The sequence below is a fragment of the Myxocyprinus asiaticus genome, chromosome 28, assembly GCF_019703515.2.
Source record: "Myxocyprinus asiaticus isolate MX2 ecotype Aquarium Trade chromosome 28, UBuf_Myxa_2, whole genome shotgun sequence".
Taxonomy (NCBI): Eukaryota; Metazoa; Chordata; class Actinopteri; order Cypriniformes; family Catostomidae; genus Myxocyprinus; species Myxocyprinus asiaticus.
In genome coordinates this window covers 15,073,772-15,082,614 of record NC_059371.1, presented here as the reverse complement: position 1 = coordinate 15,082,614, position 8,843 = coordinate 15,073,772, and positions in this window count along the sequence as shown.

Below are 8,843 nucleotides of genomic sequence, written 5' to 3'. Positions count from 1 at the left end.
TCATGCGAAGGGAGTGGATCGGTTTTGCCGGGAAAATTCAATGGATGTGGCGTTTATGCAAGCTCCCGAGATCCTTGCCTCAGTAATAGAAGGTGATTGTGGTCGAGCGAAAACTGGAGTGAACATTGGCAGAGCATTTGATTCCTGGAGGGACCTTCATTCGGTTTTGGGTATTAAAACTGGTTTTAGGGATCAAAACCGACCCTGAATTGGCATTCTTCTTATTGGACAGGTAAGCATACATAACTGCAAAGCATGTGAAATATAGTGCCATAAGGATTAATCTGTGTAATTTTAGCTAACTTGATTTTGCCTGCTAACGCTGACGAATTGCAAGCTACCTTGCTTCGTAACTTTCAAATAATTTCAACAATTTTCTCTTTATACTAAAGTCAGGTATACAGGATAAATTTAAGCAAATAGGCTGGTTTCTTATTCGTAGTACAACATATGACATACAAAACATACAACAGTACAACATAACAGTGCAGTGCAACAGTAAACTGTCTTGTATAGTTCGGTAGTATGTAGCTGTATGTGTGTAGCAGTATGCTATGTTAGCTGATAAGTAGTTTTAGTTCATTCTCAAAGTTTGTAGTAAAACAATCATAACTTTGTCATTTTAATTATGCTACCTCATCTGTCAGCATGATGCCAGTGAATCACGTTCAGTCTCTTTGTATGTCACAACACTGTTTTGGATGCTCGCTCGTGTCCCTATGGAGTGTGTGCACGAGCGCGAGCACGAGCAACAGGTAGCTGGCTTCAGTTCACTTAACGGCCACAGGTGTCATTAATAACAAGGGTTTCTGAATCTTACATACTGCACCTTTAATGATGGTTCTAGGAGAAGAGTCATCCAGAAAACCTGATGCGATGCTTGCACAAAATTTGTATTGTTTTAGGTGGATGGTAAAACTTGGAAAAGGAGTGTTGAATAAAGATGGTTAAGTTGATTTCAGCTCCTTGGTGTTTGTTCCCTCTCTCACCCTCTCGCCTTTCCACTGCTGTCTCTACCTCTCTTCCTACACAAAATTTATTTACCACGCTTAATGTAAACACTGCCACAGACACACTAAGCTCTACTTTAACAACCTGTCTAGACAACATCTGTCCTATCTCCTCTAGGCCAGCACGTGCCACACCACCCAGCCCCTGGCTGTCTGACGTCCTTCGTGAACATCGGACTGACCTCAGGGCAGCTGAGAGGAGATGGCGGAAATCTAAAGATCCAGCAGATCTAGGTAAATATCAGTCCCTGCTTGCAACTTTTTCAGATAACGTTAAATCTGCAAAAACCTCCTATTACCAGAACAAGATCAACAGCACCACAGACACTCGCAGCTTTTTAGAACATTCAACACACTTCTCTGCCCTCCCCCTCCACTGCCTGACACATCACTGACAGCAGACATCTTCGCCATATTTTTTACTAATAAGGTTACAACCATCAGCAATACATTCTCAGCACCACACCTTGTCAAACACCTGTCTCCTGTATGCAACTCTTCTGTCTCTATGTTCTCTCCTCTGACTGACACTGAGATCTCTAAACTCCTCCTCTCCAACCACCCCACCACCTGCTCCCTTGACCCCATTCCTTCTCACCTTCTCCAGGCCATTTCTCCATCCATCCTACCTGCACTCACACACATAATTAACACATCTCTACTTACAGGCACATTTCCCACTAAATTTAAGCAGGCTTGAGTAACCCCGCTGCTGAAGAAACCCGCACTTAATCCCACACAAATAGAACACTACAGACCAGTCTCTCTCATCCCATTCATGGCAAAAACACTTGAAAGGGCAGTTTTCAAACAAATCTCTGCCTATCACTCACAGAACAAGCTGCTGGATGACAATCAGTCAGGTTTTAAAAGTGGACACTCCACCGAGACTGCCCTGCTGACTGTCACTGAGTCGCTGAGACGGGCGAAAGCTGAATCCAGATCATCAGTCCTGATTCTGCTGGACCTTTCTGCAGCCTTTGACACAGTCAACCATCAGATCTTACTCTCTACCCTCTCCTCGCTGGGCATCACAGGAACTGTGCTTGACTGGTTTAATTCCTATCTCTCAGGTATGTCCTTCAAGGTAGCCTGGAGAGGTGAGGTATCCAAGCCACATCAGATAATTACTGGGGTACCTCAGGGATCAGTGCTTGGGCCACTTCTCTTCTCTATATACACAACATCACTGGGACCCATCATTCAGGCACATGGTTTCTCTTACCACTGCTACGCTGATGACACGCAACTCTACTTGTCTTTCCAGCCCAATGACACCACAGTGACTGCTCGAATTTCTGCCTGCCTGGCGGACATCTCGGCCTGGATGAAGGCGCACCACCTGCAACTCAACCCAGCCAAGACTGAACTCCTTGTCTTTCCAGCCAACCCTGCTGTTGAACACAACATCACTGTGCAGCTGGGTGCAACTACAGTAACGCCTTCCAAATCGGTCAGAAATCTAGGGGTAACCATCGACAACAGATTAAATTTCACAGACCACATCTCAAAGACCACAAGATCATGTAGATTTACACTCTACAATATCAAGAGGATAAGACCCTTCCTCTCTGAACATGCCACACAACTGCTTGTCAAGTCACTTGTCATAACTAGACTGGATTACTGTAACACTCTCATTCCAGGCCTCCCTGCATGTGCAATCAGACCCCTCCAAATGATCCAGAATGCAGCAGCACGTCTGGTCTTTAATGAACCAAAGAGAGCACATGTTACACCACTCCTTGTCTCTCTCCACTGGCTGCTGGTTGATGCACGTATCAAATTCAAGGCTCTGATGCTGGCATACAGAACAGTCACTGGGTCTGCTCCAGCATACCTAAAATCATTTATGCAGAGCTACGCGCCCACTAGAATCCTGCGGTCGGCTAAGAAACATCGCCTTGTTGTACCAACACAAAGAGGCACCAAAACACTTTCCCGGACTTTCAGCTTCATCGTACCACGTTGGTGGAACGACCTTCCCAACTCCATCCGTGAAGCTGACTCACTCTCTGTCTTCAAAAAATGACTAAAAACACATCTTTTCCATGAACACTTAAACAGTCATTAAAAAAAAAAAATGTTTTGAATACTATTATGATGCTAGTGATACTTTGTAATACAGCACTTTTCATACCACTGTCTCCTAAGATGATTCGCTTATGTTTTCCTCTTTTGTAAATCGCTTTGGATAAAAGTGTCTGCCAAATGAATAAATGTAAATGTTTGTATTTGTTTGCTCATAGAAAAAAAGGAAAATTCACACGCATAAAATTCACCTCTGCAATGCCGTTTGATTATTTTTTCAAGACATTTCTCATGGTACACTGATACACACACACACACACACACACACACATATGACAATAAAAGAGGTGAATGAAGAGGAATCTTCATTTGTTTTCTGTGGGCATTTTTATGGGAATGTGGATCTTTCAGATCAATTTGAGGAGTGCCTGTGGTTGTGTTCAAATTTTATTGTAAGTGTGTCATGCAGTGTGGGACTCGCACTGGTCTGGTCTTGGTCTTGACTCGGTCTCGCACTGCTTTGGTCTTGGTCTCGACTTGGTCTCAACCCCTCAAAGTCTTGGTCTTGACTTGGTCTCGGTTTAGGTGGTCTTGACTACAACAATGCTAGGTAATGAGCAATGGGAAATATGGCTTCAGACATGACATTTTGTGTTTATGTGTGTGTGTACATACATGCATGCTTAATACTGTAATCCAAAAGACTCATTAAAACTCGACATTCAAAAAAAAAATGTGGATGGAAAAGACTTAAACAAGGAAATGGAAATATCAGACCTATTACTGCTAACTGACAAATTGCAGTGTGATGTGAATCTGGGCAACATTTCACATTTTAGCCTTTAATATCACAGCAGACCAGATAAGCAAATTATCATGCTCTAATCCATAGCGTATATGTCTATTTGTGCGTGCATATGGCATGCGAGCATAATGGTGCTTGGTGCTTGCTGGAGCAGAGGGTTTGATGTTGATATCATGTGGGCGTTTAGATTGTAACCCTGGTGGGAACAATCTACACATCATCAAAGTACATCAGATAGATAATGTGTGTGTGTGTGTGTGTGTGTGTGTGTGTGTGTGTGTGAGAGAGAGAGAGAGAGAGAGAGAGAGAGGGAGAGAGAGAGAGAGAATAATTATAGTGACGAACAGATATTTGCGGCTACAGATCTTACATATGATGACCCCAAAAAGAATTTAGACACTTAATCAAGTGTGGCTTAAAAAGCCACACTTAATCATGCATGAATGTATTTGCATTAGATAACAAAATACCTAACCAATTGTAATTTATTTTAAATAAAGATAGTACAAATACTTTTCAAGGGAAAAATAAATCACAAAAATAGGTGTGTGAGGATTTAAAACCTAAAACAAGCGCTTTGCAGATGACACTTGGTGTCATATTTTGTGTATCATGCAATGACATTCAGCTTTTTTTTTTTTTAAGTGTGACTTAAATGTTCAGAAGTGTCTGCATACTGTACCTTTTAAAGGCACTGTATAAAAAAATTGCCCTGAAGAGTTTCAATTCCACACAACCGTAGAGCTCCCCACAAACACTGTCTTGCATGAACATGATATAATTACTCACTGAAGTGAGGCAGGTGGCCAGATGCAAGCTTCTTACTGAAGCATTAGTGAAGGTTGCTTGTTATCTCCATAATGATTCTGCAAGATCAAGAGTGCGTGAACAGGTCATAAAGGGGTTCTCTGCTAACATCCGATCAAAAATTCAGTTTCAGGCTGCAGATGATGTATGGACTATGATGTTTGGCAGGCATGGGACAATGTTAATCAATAGTTAGATTCAGAATTTATAATGCAAAATTTAATTTTAACATGGTTGGCAGTGATTGGATGATGCTGGCCATTACTTTGAATAAGAAGTATTTGTTCAGCTTTACAGAAAATTTGCTGTAATGTCTGTAACGTCTCAAAAACATGAATAACCAACACTCCTGGAATCATAAACAATTTTATGAAGAAAAAAAAAAAATCTTAGTCCCACTGTCCACATGTGAGGACATCCATTTTCAGGAAAACTATAAAATAATAATAATAAAATGTGTATATATATCTATATCTATATCTATCTATCTATCTATCTATCTATCTATATATATATATATATATATATATATATATATATATATATATAATAGGTGCTACTAGTTACAAATCAATTAGGGAAATGGAAAAAGTACAGCAGTCACGCTCGGGTCTCAGGAGGTTAAAAGTGAGGCACTATCCACTGCAACTGCATGGAAAATTTGGCGGTGCATCTTCATTAAAATGTCTCCTTTTTTGTTCCACATAAGAAAGAAAGACATACGGGTTTGGAATGACATAAGGGTGAGAAAATTATGACAGAATTTTCATTTTTAATGTGAACTCTTCCTTTAACATGCACACATGGATGTGGTGTTCTAATGTTCACGTACTTTTGGTCATATAGTGCAGATTCTAAACTGATCAAGCCTTGATCCCTCTGAGACTCATGTTCTGAATATGTTAACAAAAAAGGTGTGTGCTCTTAGATCAACACGAGCTTTAGAAAAACAGCTGATACCTACTTTTAATTTAATCTCTTATATCACAGACTTAAATATTTCTAAAGCATTTGCCCAAGTCCGTATGCTACTGCAATGGGAAATAAAACAAGGCTGAGAAATTGTGTTGCCATGACAATGGAAATGAAAACATCAAATACTGATGAAATGCAACAGGAGTGGGTGCTTTCTGGAGTTGGGCCTATGTCTCATTTTAGGATTGTGATTGTTTGATTTTCAGTTAGCACTTGAGCAAACGTATGGGCTGAAATCCATTACAGCTGTCTAAAAAAAAGCTGTTTTAACCTGCAAGGGCAAAATAAAAAAATCTCTTTTGCCGGTAAAAAAAATAAATATATATATATAAATATATATATTTGTTTTATTGTATGATGTGTATCAAAACCTAGCTTGTTGCTGCATTAAAGCTCCTATACTGTATATGATGTATATGATATGATGCATCAAACATACATACAAAGCTGACTGAGTACAAGGCAGCAACAGTGTAAGGAGCTGAGCTGGCATTATGTAAATAATATATGAACTAGCTAGCTGCACCTGTTTTCACTATGAATCTGCAGAGATTGAAAGAGGACGGAACGGTTAAGGATATGGGCTGTCATCTCAAAAGTTTTTGGTATCAAAATGTGGTGAACGAATTGGAGAGTTAAAGTAGTGTCCTCACAACTATATTGATAAGCAGACACTTTTCACCAGAGAAACAATCCACTAACCAGTAAAGATATATTGAAGACTAAAACCTGGTAATCTTAAGGAAAATGTTGACATTCAAGGTTCTGTATTCTCTAATGGAGAAAAAATTTAAATTATTCCTGGCATGTGGAGCAGAGCTATTGGTGTGCCACTTACTTGAAATGCCATGCATTTATAAATTTTTGGTGAGAAATATAGCATTCCATCATTCTGAGAACATTACATCTTTTCAAAGATGAAAAAAAAAAAAAAGAAGCATGTTATTTTCACCCTATTGGAAAGCCTGATTTCATCCAGTTTTCACGATATATGTTACTGCATACATGTATATGTAAATACCAAAGATATGCAGTTCTTCATTGCCCTTACTTACAATAGAGGAATAGTTCACCCTAAAATCAAAATTATGTCATTATTTACTTAGCCCAATGCTGTTCCAAACCCATACACATTTTTTCTCTACAGATCTTCATGCAGCTTTTTTCCATACAAGAGTTCAAAGTGACCACGTCTGTCAAGCTCCAAAAAAACAAACAAACAAAAAACATTAAAAGCACTATGAAAGACTATATGACTGTGCACTATGTTCTGAGTTTTCTGAAGCCATATGATCTGAGCAAAATTTAAGTTGCTATTCACTGCTAATCCTCCCAATCCACTGAAGTTCTGACATCTCTGCATTAGTGTTAAAAAAAAATAAAAAAAATAAAGTGTGTCAAATTTGACATCGATGCCATACGCCATTGTGCGATCACATGTGTGATAAGCGAGCATAGCCACGGCAGTTTGAATATGTCGAATCGAGAATGACATTTGAAAGCTGCAGAGGAGGGGAAGATTTAAGTGAATAAGTACTTACATTTTAATCTGTTGGCTTCGGAAGACTTGGAATATGGCGCATAAGCTATATTGACTATTATGGTGTTTATTTAGTCCTTTTTGGAGCTTTACAGACCTACTCAATATAAATTGTTGTTGGAAAATAGCTGCATGAATGTTCATCAAAAGTACAACATACAGATTTGGAATGACAGAAGGTTGAGTAAATAATGACAACATTTTCCAATTAAACAATTTGACTAAATTGTGAGAAAGCCACAGAGGTGCCTTTTAATAACTGCTCTTTAATAAGTGCAGAGGAGAAAAAAAAAGATTTCCATATAGGCTCTGTAAACATCCATAGCACTACATGGCATTTCAATCACAATATGATCCCACCAGTAAATAAATATGCAAGTAGATAGTCAACCAGTGAATGCAGCAAGTAAACAAGTCAACAAACAATTACAATACCAAGTTAAAGTGTACAAGAAGAAGCATATAAGTGTATAATATCTTTATACTCAATGACACTTTCAATGTATATATATATATATATATATATATATATATATGAGAGAGAGAGAGAGAGAGAGAGAGAGAGAGAGAGAGAGAGAGAGAGAGAGAGAGTTGTCCTCAAAAGTTTGCATACCCTGGCAGAAATTGTGAAATTTTGACATTGATTTTGAAATATGACTGATCATGCAAAAAAAAAAAAAAAAAAAATAAAAAAAAAATTGTCTTTTATTTAAGGATAGCGATCATATGAAGCCATTTATTATCACATAGTTGTTTGGCTCCTTTTTAAATCATAATGATAACAGAAATCACCCAAATGGCCCTGATCAAAAGTTTAAATTCCCTTGAATGTTTGGCCTTGTTACAGACACACAAGGTGACACACACAGGTTTAAATAGCAATTAAAGGTTAATTTCCCACACCTGTGGCTTTTTAAATTGCAATTAGTGTCTGTGTATAAATAGTCAATGAGTTTGTTAGCTCTCACGTGGATGCACTGAGCAGGCTAGATACTGAGCCATGGGGAGCAGAAAAGAACTGTCAAAAGACCTGCATAACAAGATAATATATAGATGGAAAAGGATATAAAAAGATATCCAAAGCCTTGAAAATGCCAGTCAGTACTGTTCAATCACTTATAAAGAAGTGGAAAATTCGGGGATCTCTTGATACCAAGCCACGGTCAGGTACACCAAGAAAGAGTTCAGCCACAACTGCCAGAAGAATTGTTCAGGATACAAAGAAAAACCCACAGGTAACCTCAGGAGAAATACAGGCTGCTCTGGAAAAAGATGGTGTGGTTGTTTCAAGGAGCACAATACGACGATCCTTGAACAAAAATTAGCTGCATGGTCGAGTTGCCAGAAAGAAGCCTTTACTGCGCCAATGCCAAAAAAGCCTGGTTACAGTATGCCTGACAACACCTTGACACGCCTCACAGCTCCTGGCACACTGCAATTTGGAGTGACAAGACCAAAATAGAGCTTTATGGTCACAACCATAAGTGCTATGTTTGGAGAGGGGCAACAAGGCCTATAGTGAAAAGAATACCATCCCCACTGTGAAGCATGGTGGTGGCTCACTGATGTTTTGGGGGTGTGTGAGCTCTAATAGCACGGGGAATCTTGTGAAAATTGATGGTATGATGAATGTACCATGTTATCAGAAAATACTGGCAGACAATTTGCATTCTTC